The sequence below is a fragment of the Eptesicus fuscus genome, chromosome 25 (assembly GCF_027574615.1).
Source record: "Eptesicus fuscus isolate TK198812 chromosome 25, DD_ASM_mEF_20220401, whole genome shotgun sequence".
NCBI lineage: Eukaryota > Metazoa > Chordata > Mammalia > Chiroptera > Vespertilionidae > Eptesicus > Eptesicus fuscus.
The window spans coordinates 10,630,452-10,646,500 of NC_072497.1; the positions used below are offsets into that span (position 1 = coordinate 10,630,452).

The 16,049-nt window shown below is 50.4% G+C and overlaps 1 protein-coding gene across 6 annotated transcripts in view; it reads left to right on the forward strand.

Moving 5' to 3' along the window:
• Positions 1–5,392: 5,392 nt before the first annotated feature.
• MEF2A (myocyte enhancer factor 2A) overlaps positions 5,393–16,049 on the forward strand; it is a 61,078-nt gene continuing 50,421 nt past the window's right edge. For all 6 annotated transcript variants that reach the window (XM_008158942.3, XM_008158944.3, XM_028135753.2 and 3 more), the window contains exon 1: positions 5,393–5,503. The gene's annotated coding sequence lies outside the window, so the exon portion shown is untranslated. The remainder of the gene's footprint in view (positions 5,504–16,049) is intronic.

Genomic DNA, 16,049 nt, shown 5'->3' on the forward strand with positions numbered 1-16,049 from the left:
TGTCAGGTCCTCAGCCAGGCTCTGGCAAAGGCAGGAGGTGAGGGAGACGCAGCCACGCCTGCAGGCCAGGCCTCGGATGAAAGAAGATGGTCTGGGAAGAAAGGCTGGGAGCCAGGGGTGTGGGGAGTCTCCCCCTCCCCCCGGGACCCACCAGCGGAAGCTCTGAAGGTTAGGGCTCCAATTAGCCAGCACCGTGGCTCTGACTAATGAGAAAAGCCATTGAAGTCTGTGTTCTGATCTCTTTCCTGTTCACCCTGCTGCTGGTGCCGAGGGGACCCCACCCTGAGAAGTGGGAGGTGATTGACACCTGCCACCTGCCAGTGGACAGAGGAGCCTGGCAGCGATTCATCGGTCACATGTGCTCACAGCCTGGGGAGGGCCGCATGGAAGGGGGGTGCACTCAGGAGCGGAGTGAGCCAGCAAGGACTGCGGGGCGCAGGCTGTGCAGTCACAGGAGGGTGAGATGACCCCTGGTTCCTGCAGGAGAATGAGATGTGCTTGTGTGAATGACTGTGTGGGCTGGCAGGGACAGGGCAACCGGGTTAGGATCCGGTGGGCGCGGCTGGGCTGGCTGACAGGTGAACTGGCTGAAATGAGAGGTCATGGTTAAGACTCTGGGACCCCGGGAGGGTCAAAGATGTCAAGACAGCACAAGGAGCCCGGCCGGTGTGGCTCAGTGGGCTGAGATCATCCCAGTGGAAGGTCACGGTTCAAGCCTGCAATCTGACTGGGAATTGAACGGTGACCTCCTGGTGCATGGGTCAACGCTCAACCACTGAGCCACACCGGCCGGGCGGTTTATATATTTTTTTATTGTCTATATACGGCCGTGACTGCAAGCTTCATGAGAACACGGGTCTTCTCTGTATTCTCAGGGCCTCGAACAGCCTCTGGAGCACCAGTCCGGCTCAGTGCAAGTTTGTGGGCTCGGGGAACAGCCCACAGGCAGCTGCGACCTGTGCAGGTACATGCCGATTCCGTAGGTGCGGTGTGGGGGTTGCTCAATCCTCAGCATGACCTCAGGGAAGGATTACTATCGTCTCGGAGGGAGGAAAAGGGAGGTTTGGAGAGATTGAGCAACTTGGCTAAATTCCCCCACGTGGAAAATGGTGCAGGTGCGGTTTAAACCAAGGCCCACTAGACTGGTCCTACCTTTTCAGTGCCTCCTGCACGATTGGTCTCAAACGGTAACCTTCTAAAGTCCTGACAGACAGCTTGCAGTGGGGGGATGGTTTGTATAATGTGACTATCCCCAGGAGACCATGCTCTCCGTATGAGATCTTAGGGACACGCGGGCCCAGACTAGGTCTAAACGGACACGCCATAGACGTGGCAGACTGAGCCTGGGAGTGGCTGAGATGCGTTTGGAAAGAAATCCTTGAGGGAGAACTAGACAGTTGCAGCCGTTAGAAGAATTATCTGGGACAAAAATACAGAGAAAAGAGGACAGTTGCGAGAGATCATGATCTCATATGTAAGGGGTAGATGTGGGTGGAATATTCGGCGATTTGTGAATGCAACCCTCTTTTAAAAATTTTAAAAAAATATATTTCTTTATTGATTTCAGAGAGGAAGGGAGGAGAGAGCTAGAGACATCAATGATGAGAGAGAATCATGGATCGGCTGCCTCCTGCATGCCCCGCACTGGGGATTGAGCCCGAAACCCAGGCATGTGCCCTTGGCCAGAATCGAACCTGGGACCCTTCAGTCCGCAGGCTGACGCTCTATCCACTGAGCCAAGCTGGCTAGGGCTACCCTCTTTTAAAAATATGTTTGTTTTTATTGATTTCAGAGAGAGGAAGGAAGAGAGAGAGAAAAAGAAAGATCAATGATGAGAGAGAATCATGGATTGTCTGCCTCCTGCACACTCCCTACTGGGGATCGAGCCCACAACCCCAGGCATGTGCCCTGACCGGGAATCAAACTGTGACCTCCTGGTTCATAGGTCGACGCTCAACCACTGAGCCACACTGGCTGTGCTGCAGCCCCTTTTTGGGTGGAACACAAAAAGTGAAAATATACTCGAGGTTTGGAATGACTCTAATTGCCATGTGAATGTCTTGTGGGTTGAGGAGAGAATCACAAAGCCTGGATAAACCCTGTGCGGAAGAAAAAAACACAACCTAACAAAATGACAACACCTGATAGGAACTGAAAGACTTATTTGAAGTTGGATTGTATAAAAACACCCAGCTGCCAAAGACGCGGGCTCTGGCATTTTTTAAGTTTATTTAATCTTTATGTCGACTCTGACATGTTAGGAACATAAACTGAGCAAAGGAGAGGTCTTTGATCTCCTCCGCTGGGAACCTGAATTCATCATTTTCATTACCAGGCATTCAAGAATAAAAGCCCGTGTGATATGCAAATGAGACTATTGAAAACAACATTACTTTTTTCCCTATATATTTTATTGATTTTTTACAGAGAGGAAGGGAGAGGGAGAGAGAGTTAGAAACATCGATGAGAGAGAACCATCGATTCAGCTGCCTCCTAGGAGCACACCCCCTACTGGGGATGTGCCCGCAACCAAGGTACATGCCCTGGACCGGAATCGAACCCGGGACCCTTCAGTCCGCAGGCTGACGCTCTATCCACTGAGCCAAACCAGTTAGGGCGAAAACAACATTTCTAATGCTTGAAAAAAGATGCCATGGACAGCCCAGCCAGTGTGGCCCAGTGGTTGTGCATCACCCCTCCTCCCGCCCCCCTCCACCCACACACCATGGCCTGGCAGCCCCTTTGAACGGAGTGCTGCTCGTCCTCACCTCCATATTGCAGTGCCTAGGCCAGTGGTCGGCAAACTCATGAGTCCACAGAGCCAGATATCAACAGGACAACGATTGACATTTCTTTGGAGAGCCACATTTTTTAAACTTAAACTTCTTCTCACGCCACTTCTTCAAAATAGACTCGCCCAGGCCGTGGTATTTTGTGGAAGAGCCACACTCAAGGGGAGCAAAGAGCCGCCTGTGGCTCGTGAGCCACAGTTTGCCGACCACTGGCCTAGTGCCATGTGAGTCTCTGGAACTCAGACACACCTGAGCGCTTTAGAGAGGCCAGAGCGGGAGGGCTGACAGGTGCTGCTCCTCATCCTTGAGCTCCCAGATGAGGCAGATAAAAGTGCGCCCATGTGGCCTACGCCCCGTTGCATGCCGGGAGTTGCTGAAGATGCTGGAGTTCAGGTACGGTTTCTCGCCCCGAACAGAGGCTGTCAAATTGGTTACTTTAATGACAAATAAGAGTGATCCTGTTTTGCTAATGGATTTAGCGGTGCTGTAGAATTCTTCAACTTTTCCTTCCTTCCTGCCTTCCTTCCTCCTCACCACTCCCTGCAATTCTCCGACAACTGCTTTGATGCGGTGGGTGGGGAGAGAGGTGCTCGCTTAGGGCGATGCAAGCTCCCTTTTCATCTCTGCTTCGGCTGGACCCACCGCCCAAGTTCTCCACCTGGCTTTCTGGAGTGACCCATCGCCTTGGAAAGGGTGGGAGGTGGTGTGAGCCGAGTGGTCTCAAGAGCTGGCCTTTGCAAGGGGGAGGGGGGGGTAATGGGGTGGAGCCATGAGTAGGAAAACCTCTTGTGGAGCAGCCTTCCTCCCCGTCCAGGAGGAAGGACGGGTGGGAAGGAGGGCGTCCTTGCTCACTGTCCCCCCACCTCAGACCCTAGGGCCTAGGCTTTGAAGGAAACGAGTCAAACTCTTTATTTTCCTGGAGTGGAGACGCCAAACCCAGCTGGGTTTGCAGCGCCCGGCAGGCTCAAGAGCACGCATTTCCACTGGACTTGCTGAGTGACGCCCAATGTTAACGTGTTTTCAAACCCTTCCCATAGCCCCCGCTGCTGGCCCCGCTGAACACGGCCGCCGTGGGCTCCAAGCAGCACCCAGGTTCATTCTTCCGTGTCTGTTGTTGGGTTTTCCCCGGCACATGGCCTCCTCCTTCAGGGAGGAAGCCTGCGAGCCTCCAGCTTCCTTTGCAACTTCCCAGTTCCTCTGCCCACAGCCGCTGGGAGCCTGCTCGCCCACCCCCATCACTTTGTTTCAAAGTGCCGTGGGAAGGAATGTCTCATCTCCAGGTGAAAACAAGCATTGCATTCATTGCAGGTGCAGACGGAAGGCAGCATGGCCTTCGAATGGCTGCAGAGGGGAGCGAGCAGCCTGTAGGACGCAAGGGCCAGCAACAGGAACCCCACAAAACAGGACAGCTGTCCGTCCCAAGCTCATCTCCTTTGCTCCTCTCGCGGAAAAGGCCGCAGGCAGAGCGGTCAGTAAGTAGTTCAAGTCCTCCATGCCCTCCTCTTAAGCCCTGTGACCTCTGCTTCCCTTTCCTCTTCTGTAAAATGGGAACAGAAACTGAATCTATTCATGGCGATGTTGTAAGAGCTGGTGAACTCTGTCTGGCACACAAGGCATGCTGGCTATGCCTCTATTAGTAATTGATGATTACTGATAGAAAAGACTAGGAGGTTGTGGCTCTCCTGAGTCTTGGAGAGCTTGGCTGGCCAATCCCAAAGGGCCTTCTAGGCCCTTCAAACCCTACTCTCTCCTCTGGTCCGGGTTCCATTGCGATTGCTCAATGAGGTTAACCTGGGGGCCGCCAAGGCGTGGGCACAGGTGCGGCCCTGACCACAAACAGGGCGTGGGCTTAGGCTGGACCAGGCGAGCTGAGGTCGGGAGAGGCCAAGTGTGCCGTCGGGGCGGGGGCTGGCCTGGCCCCAGAGCCCGGCAGGGGGCGTCTGCGAGGTGCAGGACGCCGTCGGGCAAGAGACCTCATGCTCCGGCCCCGCCCCCTGGCGTCCCGGGTTGGCTGCCGCTGGCAGCCTCGCGCGGCCATTGGCCACGGGCCGCGTCACTCTAGCATGCCTGGGGCCCGCCCCCGCGGGCTGGTCAGGGCGGTGGGGGCGGCCGGGCGCGACGCTACCGGGCCAGCCCGCCCGGGGAGCCGCCCCAGCCCTCATCAAATGACCAGTATCCCTCCCTGGAGAACGCGGCCCTTCAGAGGAAGGCCAGCTCCATCCCGCAGCCCGGCGCCAAGCCGCCGTCATCTCCCTTCCTGTGCCGGGTGATCCGTCTCCTAACCCACCCGGAAAAACATAGTCCGCCCTCCTGTCCTTGTGGAGTGGCGCTCGCTCCCCATCGGCATGCCTCCCTCAGCCCTCACCAGTGTCTCTCCCATTCCTAGGACTCTAGGGCCCACCGAGGAGGGAGCGCAGGTCCCTAGGGAAAGCTCATGAGAGAAGCGAACCGGGCATCCGGGGGAGAGGAGGGCGAAGGCGAGGCTGGCGGAGGGACACCGCGGCCGCCCGCGCAGTGCGCATGCGCGCGGGCAGGAACGAGTTCCGGTCTGGCCCGGGCCTGGCTCCTAAAAATAGCCCCGGTGTGGGGATCCGTGCGCGGCCGTCCCGGCGAGTCCCGGGCTGAGGGAGGGAGGCGTCTCCGGGCGACGCGGTGCTGGCGGCGGGTCCTGGCTGCGGCGTGTGCACGCCTGCCCGCGGCTTCGGGGCACGGTGAGGGCCGCTGGGGCTCGGGGCTCGGGGCCGGGGGTGCCGGACTGGGCGGCCTTCCGACGACGGGGCCGGCCGGGGGCAATGGCTCGCTGGGGCGGGATGCAGGGCGACCGAGGCAAGGAGCCCGCTGGCCCCAGCGACACTGGGACAGGGCGGCGTCCGGCTGGCGGGAGGCCGTGTCGCGGGCTGGCGGCGCTGGGGCGGGCGGGGTGCGGGGAGGTGGCCCTTGAGGGCTCGGGTCGGTCCTGTCCGCACGGAGGGGCAAGGCACCCCGAGGAGGTGGGGGCGGGGTGCCCCAAGGGCGGGCCCGGGTCGGAGGGGTGCCGGAGGGGTGCCGCGGGGCCAGGGAGGGATCGGGCAGCGCGGACTCGGCTGCGGGAGCCTCGGGGCGCGCACGGCACGGCGTTCGGGGCTGGGGACGTCACCTCCCCGAAAGTTGGAGTCTCCTGGGGGCCTGGCGCCTTTCGGGGCGGGACCCCGCGCCCGGAGGCCGGGGTCTCCCGGAAGGGATTGACCCCCTCACCTCCCCCCCTCGCTCTGGGGGGCGTTCGGGCGCTCGCGGTTGCGGGACTTGAGGTCCCCCCACGTCTGCTTCGGGAGAAGGTCGGTCTGAAGGGGCGGAACATCTGGGGCGAACTCCCGGTGCGTGTAGATGTCAGTGGCGGCGGGGTCGCTGTTGGAGGGTCGGGGAGGTGGCCCCGGCCGGGCGCACCTGCGGGCGCGGACACGGGACCCTCCGCGGAGGAAACATCGCGGGGAAGCGGGGCGGGGGCCGCGGCGGACATCCCAGCGGGTCCTGGCTCGCAGGGAAGGGTTTGTGCGGTAGAAACTTTGCCTTTTAGTTCGAGTATCATCTGTCTTCGAACAGCGAGAATGAAGTGAGTAGGTGACATAGTAAAAAAGAAAGAAAGAAAAAAAAAACTTTGGAAAAAGTGAGCGTTTCCAAGTTAAGAAAACATTTATTGTTGTTTTTTTTACCCCCTGAAAGGGCAGACGAGGTAGGAAGCCGGCCTCCTGGAATGGTCCCGTGGGGAACCGTGTGTACAGGGAAGGAAGCGGCATATCCTTAACCTGGAGGGGGGCGGGGGTCCCCCGCAGTCACCCCGCGATCAGAGGGGCCTCCTGCTGCGAGGTGCTAACAACGGGGTGTGCGTTTTAAAAACAAATTATTGTTCTCCAGCCTGTTTCCCGTGGGTCTCGCCTCGCGTGTTCCTACGCGCGGGGAAGGTTGTCCGAAGCCGCCGCCGCCATCGGGTGTGGATGGCACGGCGGTCCTTTCCCTTTAAGGATCCAGCTGTGTTGTTTTGGCGACTGCCAAGCGCGCCAGTTGTCAGTTGTAAAATCTGTTACCTTGGCAGTGCTTGCACAGTCTGTGCAAAAGGTAAACAGAATAGTTAAAAAATTTTTTTGAAAGCCTAAGTATGGCGTTTTTTTAAAAAAAATATGAATTGAGGAATAGGGAATAAAATAACTATGGGGCTGTTACGGCTTTTGGATGTCCACTTTTTTTTTTTTTTTTTGGTGGGTGTGTGTATTTTTGGAGGTCTTGGTCAACTCATTTCTTTCACTGTAGGGTAACTTTTGTTTTAGGAAAAAAAGTAAAAAAAAAAAAAAAATGTTTCCACCAAAGTGGATGGCGGTTTGAGTTAGACTTTGTAGCCGATGGGAGTGAACGCGTTATGGGTCACGAACTAGGAAGACCAGCTTGTTCTGCGGAGGACGGTGTCCTCATTGATGCTGGAATCACTTTCAGTTCTCGGGGAGCATTCCTGTGAAAAAGGTGTGATCATGGTGTTATAATGATGAAGGGATTCTGAAGCGCTAAAACTGGGTTTTGGGTACCTCGTGGATTTCAGACTGTAGCAATTTGTTTGCAAGGTTGTTTCCAACAGAAACGTAACTACTTGAAGTAATAGTGACCTCCCTAAACAAACTTGCTTATCTGTTTCTTTTAATTCACACTGTTGTTACTTGTGTATGAAACTGTGTGTGTTTTTCACGTTGGAACAAAGGTGATGACATTATATTGAACAGAAATTACTTTTCAGCAAAAGTTTTTTTTTTTTTTTTTTTTTTTTTTTTAATTAAGGGATTTGAGTGAGTGGTGAGGGTTGTTCAGTGGAAGGAACATAGCTCGTTGGGATTCGGCAATAGTAAGTGTAATGTCATTGTGTTGAAGTATGGCTTGATAATGACCTCCTTCCATATCTTGGAGTTTTTATATTTCCTTAATAGGTAGGTGTGACAAAGGTTTTTACTTTTATTTTTTTTGTAAATACAATTGGAAGTAATCTTTTAAAGATGTTGAGTGGTGTTTTATTTTTCAAAAACGGTTGCATTATAGCTTTGTATCTTCCATTTAGAATGCTGCTCGGGGTAACATTAATCGTATTAACATTCGAGCAATAGCAACATCAGCCATTCATTTGGTTCCCGGGAGAGAAATAGTGACGCGTGTGCTGAGGGTAGTTAAGTAACGACGGAAGTGTCTACTAGAACATGATTTTAATGTTTGAGCTGGAGTAGATCTGTGTTCTGATCTTACGAGGAGGAGGAGGCTGTAAACAAATTTGTTGTTGGCAGGTTGCATGTTGTCAGCCAAGTGTTGGGAAGCCTTTTTTTCTCCTTTTGCTGCTTTTAATCTGGCAAGAGGACATACAGTGATGATGGTTCTGGGTTGTCTGTGGGCATTTATACTGTCAGTAATCAGACCATACCCCTCTTGTTTGTTTGCTTGCTTTTTGTTTTTATTTGTTTGTTTAAAGATGTACTCTGGGTACCTATGAATGTTACAAAGTGTTGCTGAAGTTTTATCAGTGATGGGACAGTGGGAATACTGCCCTGTGGGTTGAGAGGGATCTGATTGCTCTTTTCTAGAAGAGAAGGAGAATCTGTGAACATTCTCAGTAGATGAAGTCATTAGAGGAATATACATGTGGCAAGGCAGACCCGTCTTCCCGTTAGGTAACCTCCCCCAGGAGGACACTGAACCGGGGACTGACCTGCACGTTTGCCGTCAGATCTTGGTTCACGTCTCAGCTCTACCCCTGACAACGTTATGAGACGTTTGTAAAATCCGAAGGAATGACACTGCCTGCCCCTTGGAATTGTTAGGGTTAAGTGAAATAATGGGTGTGAACGTGCCTAGCACACTGCCTGAGGCTCAGGGTACAAAAAGGCACAGGGCCTGATCTCGCTTGATTTCTTCCCCCATATATCCCTTCCTTCCAATGAGATTCTGTAGGTACTTTGCCTAGTACATGTACGTGTACTGTCAGTGACCGAAGGACTTCCTATAACGTGTAAATAGAGGAGAATGCACGTGTATTTGTTTGGGACACAATATCCCAGCCTCTCAAACTCATTGTCAAAGTCTACATAAAGTGTTTGGCTCTTCTACATTAGATTTTTAATCTGCAATCATTGTGTGATTCTAACTTCTCTAATGTCCCCAAATTAAAAAAAAAAAAAGTTACAGTTAAATATAAGCTTCCCTACTCTTCAGTGAAATGTGCCAGTTAGGAATTAACGGTGTTTTTAAGATGCAGTTATTAAAATTTGAAATTAGAAAAATATTTTTATAATATACCTGCCATAGGTGTATTTTAAAAATAGCTTTTCTTTAGGAGGTAGTCTACAGGGTGGGGCAAAAGTAGGTTTATAGTTGTGAGTACATGCAACAGTTTGTTTTTGTGCTATTATTTATTGTACTAGAGGCCCTGTGCACGGATTTGTGCACTGGTGGGGTCCCTTGGCCTGGCCTGCACCCTCTCGCATTCCAGGGGATGTCGTATTGCTAGTTTCGGCCCAATTCCCACAGGTCAGGCCAAAGGACCCCACCAGTGCATGAACTGGGCCTCTAGTATGCTTATAAAATCTTTGGTTAATCTCTTCCTCCCTTTCTCCCTACCCCCTTCTGTCAGAGGTTCATCAGTCTGTTCCATGTTTGTTTCCATGCCTATGTGTTGAGTGTCTGCCCCCTGGTGGTCAGTGCATGTCATAGCGAACGGTCGAGCGGTCACTTAGGCTTTTATATATATAGGTTATTTTCTATATGAACAACTGTAGAGTTACTTTTGCCTCCCCCTGTGTAATTTCTATTCTTCATTTTACCTGCTTTGTGGAATGAAATGATTTATCTGTGTGTGCTTTACCTGTGTAGTCTCCAGTCTGTGGACCTGTGTCTGGTTTATTATAATTGAGCGTAAACCCATTTGTTAAGTCTCACGCATAGCACCTGATGTGTGTTGACACCTACTATTAGTAAATACTATATTTTAATATGTTTTTATTTACTGATTTCAATGGTTATTTGTATTTACTGAATTTGTTTATTGAACTTCATATTATTTTTAATATCACATTGTCTTAGTAATCACTTGAGATGGAGTCATACGTATGTAAGTTAAAAAGTGGCAGGTTTCTGAGGTAGAATGCCAGTGTTTGAACCTTGATGTGTGACAGCTGGTAACTTCCTTCTTTAGTTGAATCTGATGGTGCTGGAAGCCAGAGGAATTGGTAACGTGGATGAAAAACAGACGGTAGTGGATCAGACTACTAATAAACAACAACCACGCCACATCCTTTTATGGCTGTCTTGAATCAATACTATTTTTATTTTCTTTATACAAAAATATAAACTTTAGTCTGAACTTTAAAAAAAATTCAACCATCAGTAAAGTTATGTTATGAGAACTATTTTGGGAGTGGGTGGTGAATTTATACTGCATGAGCTGGACCCCTTTACCAGGTTATCTTTGTTACCAGCAGCATGGGTACTAGTGTGCAGGTTGACTTGGGTTAGTTTGAGTTATGATTTGTGACCCCCTGGGACAAAGGGATCCTCTTCATTTAACCTGGGCAGGTAACTGCTGGCTTATTAAAGCAAGGTGCTCTTGCATTGACTACTACTGTGTTTGCCTGTCTCGCCTCTTATCTCTCCCCTTCTCCCCGCCCCCCCCCACCCCCCCAAACAATCCATCCTTTACATAGAGAAGGAAATTATATTTCTAAAATACAGGTCTAAACGTCATTCTTCTTTAATGAAAAAAATTTGAAAGCATGAAAATCAGCAGAGAGGCAGTCATTTAAGGGGTAGAGATTGGCCTCTAGAATCATACCGCTGCCTGGCCGTTGTGGCTCTTGATAGAGCATCCGACTGGGGACCGAAGGGGCCTGGGTTCGATTCTGGTCAAGGGCAGGTACCTCGGTTGCAGGCTCCAGGCCCTGGTCCAGGCAACCAATTGATGTGTCTCTCTCACATTGATGTTTCTCTCTCTCTCTCTGTCTCTCCCTCTCTCTCTAAAAATCAATGAAAAAATATCCTCAGGTGAGGATTTAAAAAATAAAATAAATAAAATAATACTGTCTTAGAATATCCAGTCTAGTACTTGGTGTTCTTTGGCGAGGTCTCCATCCTCACGGAGTTGTTGCGAGGATGAGACGAGATGTGTATTATAAAGGCTTCAGCACGGTGCTTGGTCCCTCAAATGCAGTCACTCTGTCCCTGCCAGTACTGTCACTACCACTGCTGCTGTGGCTATTGTTTTAGTCATGGTTCCCTTCCCGATAGCTTCTCTCCTCTCTCCCCAGGTTCATTGTCAGCCTCTGCCCTTCACTTCTCTGACCCCCTGCAGGCCAGCTGCTGGCTCTTCCCGAGAAGCCACGCCTGCTGATGGCTGCCACGTTCATTTTCCTCGCCCGGAATGGCCCTTCAGTTCCATATCCACTTGGAAATCTAGTTGGGATTTCAAACGTAATTTTAGCCATGTGACTAAAACATAGCTATTTATTCCTCTCCCACAGTCCTCTTCCTCCCTCCTACCCCCAGGCCTTGGTGTCATTGCTGGCTTTCTCCATCTCTGTGGATGGCAGTCCTCGAGCCAAAAGCGTAAGCTGTCTTTCTGCGTCCACTCCTTCCTCCCAGATCCAGCCTGATCTCGCCTTCGGCCACACCTTCAGCGTTTATCTTGAGCCATCCGCCCCTCTGTCTTCCTGGCCACCTCTTGATTGCCAGGCACCCTGACCTTCTGCATGCATCACCGCAGTGGCCTCCTCACGGGGCTTCTGGTTCCCTCTCTTGCTCCTCACCAGGTCTTTTCTCACACAGCAGCTCCAGGGATTATTTGAAGAGCTAAATCCTGTCATTTCTCTGCTTCGAATCTTGCACCGACTTCCCATTCCTCTCCTCTCTGTGGCCTGAAGGGTCTCTCTCCTCCTCATCTTTCCTTCCAGGGTGCTTCTCCTCAGCTACCTGGCCCCGACAGTGATCTTGCAACCCTCAATGTCCTTGGCCTTTGTAATAGCTGCTTGAGATGCTCTTCATAAGGCGGGTTTTGGTCCTCACGCAGACTCTCCAGTCTAATGTCGCACTTCGTTCATTACTGTCTTCACACAGCTTGCTTACTTCCTTTAAGGTACTTATTATAATTTACACATAGCTTGTTTAGTTTTTGTTTCTTTTTAAAAAATAGTTTTATTGACTTCAGAGAGCAAGAAACAGAGAGAAAGAGAGAGAGGGTGGGAGAGAGAGAGAGAGAGAGAAACATCAGTGATGAGAGAGAATCACTGATCGGCTGCCTCCTGCACGCCACCTACTGGGGATGGAGCCTGCAACCCTGGGCATGTGCCTTGACCAGGAATCAAACCGTGACCTCCTGGTTCCTAGGTTGATGCTCAACTACTGAGCCACACCGCCGGGCTAGTGAATGCTTCTTGACGGCCTTTCTCTCTTACCTGAATGTAAACTCTGTGAAGGCGAGGCCTGGTCTGTCTGTTGGTGGCTGTATCTGCAGGCAGTAGCACACTGCCTGGCATGGGAAGACGGTGGATGTGTGAGTGAGTGCTTTGGTGTCTTCTGTTCATATTTTTGCTAGGAATCAGCATGCTTCTTTGCTTTTATACCTATTGTACTACTTATTCTTCAGGTTGTGGCTCAAGTGTCATCTGTGATGCCAATTTTAATCTCTCAAGACAAAGCGTTTCTCCCTCGGTCTTGATACAACACACTGTCTGTAAAAGGAATGCCATTTTGGAATGTTTGGAGTGCTAGGCTGGGGGCCTGCACCCAGGGCTCCCGGGCTCGGGATAGACCAGCCCATCACGGAGCTGGGGAATGCTCAGCCAGTGCGGCAGTTTTCCTAATCAGCTACAAGGATCAACCACAACTGGTTTTCCCGGTCTGCCTTTCAGAACGATCAAGGTACTTTCCGGGCTGCACAAGCCGCCGTATGCATCGGTATGCATGTTCGCATTGCCATCAGCATTGTGGGTCCCGGCGGTAAGTCAGAGCTGCTGAGCGCAGGTGGCGTTTCCCGATATTCCATCTCGCCATCGTGTTGCGTTGGCAATGCCTCTCGCTGTGAACGGTGTTGGAAAGTGTAATGGGTTACTCGGTGCTCCTTACTCACCAGCATCTTCTCCAGCCAGTTCCTCCCTTCAGCTCACCCACCTACTTTGGTTTATCTCGGAAGGGCTGAGGGGAGGGGACTCTGCAGTTTGGCACAGTCTGCACGAAACACAGTGCGGATTTCACCTGTGTCGCTAACAAAGATTCGCCAAGAGCTTTTGCCCAATGTCGGGGACCTAACCACTGTTTGCAATAGTGAAAATCGGTCCACATTGTAAGCAGCTGACTCACACGTGGGGTTTTGGACTATATCCCATTTGCAAGATGGGGACCACGTTAGCAGGATGTTTATCTGGATACTGCAAATCTTTTTCTTAATGGCGTTCACCGTAACTTGACAAGGATTATGGAGGGGAAGGAAAAGAAGTCTGCGAGTTAAGATGGTGTTGTCCAGGAATGGCTCCGTTTCCCAGCACTAGTAAAACGTTAGTATTGGCAAGCAGGTTTTTGTGTGTGCGTTTGTTCTGTTTTGTTTTGGGGAAAAAACTTAGAGAAAAGTTACAATAATAGTACAACGCACTTCCATCTACCTGCCCGTCATTAACCTTTGGCATGCTGGCTTCATTATTTGTGTTTACACAGGGCCGCAACGTCTGGAAACAGATGTTAGTATTTATTTTATTTGCAGCTGGAAGCCCCGTGGTTACATCTTCCGGCGTATGCCAGAGCTGGACGTTGGCTCAGTTCAGTGGTCGGCAAACTGCGGCTCACGAGCCACATGTGGCTTTTTGGCCACTTGAGTGTGGCTCTTCCACAAAATACCACGGGCGGGCGCGCATGTACAGTGCGATTGAAACTTCGTGGCCCATGCGCAGAAGTCGGTTTTCGGCTCTCAAAAGAAATATCAATCGTCGTACTGTTGACGTTTGGCTCTGTTGACTAATGGGTTTGCCGACCACTGGCTCAGGTAGTCAGAGGCGTGTCTCCTGCTGCAGAGCATCCCAGATGCACAGCGATGGAGATGCTGCGCTCGCCACTGTGTATTGTAACAAGGAAACCGCACGTTGGGCATAGCACGCCTTGTAATAGCAGGAATCCACTCTGTAGGTCGCCTTTTGCTTCCTCCTCTTTCCCCCCTCTTCATCTTCCTCTTAAAAAATTGTTTTTAAATTGATTTCAGAGAGGAAGGGTGAGGGGGAGAGAGAGAGAAATATCAATGATGAGAATCATGGACCGGCTGCCTCCTGCACGCCCCACACTGGGGATGGAGCCCGCAACCTGGGCATGTGCCCTGACGGGGAATCGAACTGTGACCTCCTGGTTCCTAGGTCGACGCTCAACCACTGAGCCACACCGGCCGGGCTTCTTCCTCTTACAGCTATTTTATTGAACCATTTGAGAGTAGGTTGCACACATCATGACCCTTTACCCTAATTGTCTTAGCTGATACCTTCGAAGAACAAAACACATTCTTACATAACTGTTGTGTGGTGGATTCCGGAAATTTAATATATTGATGCTGTAATAGGCAGTTCCTGTTGAAATCTTATTTATGCCAATTCTTTAGTAGCATTGTTTCTAATGTAGTATCTATTCCATTATAATTGTCACATCTGCTCTCTTTTCATCTGAAACAGTCCTTCAACCTTTTTTCCCCTTTTTTCTTTTTTCTGACTTAAAAGTGTTGAGCACAGGCCCTTTGTAGGATGGCCGTCGGTTTGGGTTCGTCCTCCTGCTGCTGTGTTAGGTCCTGGCTAAGCTTTGGGGCAGGAATACCTCATGAGGGATGGCGTGCCCTCGGCACCACGTTAGGAGGCTGTGTGATGTCAGGTTGGCCATTGATGATGTGCGCTTGGACCACTTAGTGCAGGTTTGCCTGCCAGTTTTCCCCATATAAAGTGATCATTGTAATCGTTGCTCTGATTGAATAATTTGTGGGGAGACACTTTGGGACTGTAAATACTCTGTCCTCCCTAAAATGCTCACATAATAGTTTTAGCATTCATTGAGGATTCTTGCCTGAATCAGCTACTACACAATGGTTTCAAAACGGTGTTTTTCTGTGGTTCGTCCCACATTTACTGCTTGGCATTTGACTCCATTGTAAAGAAGAACTTCGCCTTCTCATTTGCTTATTTAATATCTCCATAAATTCATAGACTCTTTTTTTTTTTTTTTAATCAGGTAGGTTACACTCTATCGCCTATCAGTACAGGACTCATTTTGATGAGTTGGATGTCCCGCACGGACTCACATTCGGTCAGTGGGCGCTCCATAATTCAGCTTCACTCCTTGATCGTCTTGACACGCGCCTGTCATTTCTGGAGCACTTCCTTCTTGGGGGGCCATGCGTTATTCCAGGCTCCCCTTCTGCTTTTCCTCCAGCCGTCTCTTCGGGGAGGCCTGGTCTCTGTGATCGGGGGAGAGTATTTAGAAGCGAGACCTGGGCAGGAGGTAGGAGTGCTTGGGACACAGGCTGCGTGGTTCCGGAGGCCTCTCCGCTGCCCAGGCTAAGACACTGCCAGTTTCTGGTGATTCCTCGCGCAGCAGGGTGTACCTTCTTACATTCCCAACTGAAAGTGTCAACAGTTTAAGCGACGACTTCCACCTGATTGTTCTATAGCATTTTGCAATGGTTGTCTGTTGTTTTCCACATCGTAAGCCTCTTGGGAGTAAGAATCCTGTTTTTTATCTCTCTTTAGATATTCAGCGAGTATGTTCCACAGGCCTGGAATATAGTTGATACCCATGTGTTGTTTATAACATATAATTAAAATAATGACTCAGTATTATCTTTATTACTCTCATACCGTAATTAAATATTCTTCTGTTTGTGATAACATTTTAGGTAATTTTGTGGATCCTTTAAAGTGAATTGGTGATTCATTTGTTCTGTTTTTAGTAATCTGCTCTCCTAGAAGAAATGAAAAACGGTCAAGTTTTTCAACTTCAGCATTTAAAACGCTGGTTCCTGAGCTTCAAGTATGCAGTTGAAGAACATCAAAATGCCCAGTCTTGGCATTGCTGTTTTCCAGTGTTTTGTTCTTTAGCAAGTAACACCCTTTCTGCGCATCGCTTAATTATCAAATGAGATGCTATCTAGATGCTCTGTAACTTGGCCTGCTTCGTGTCTAATCAACATGGGGTTGTTTATGAAAGTAAAAATGAAGTGCCACAAGCTGGTGGAAGGAAGACTGT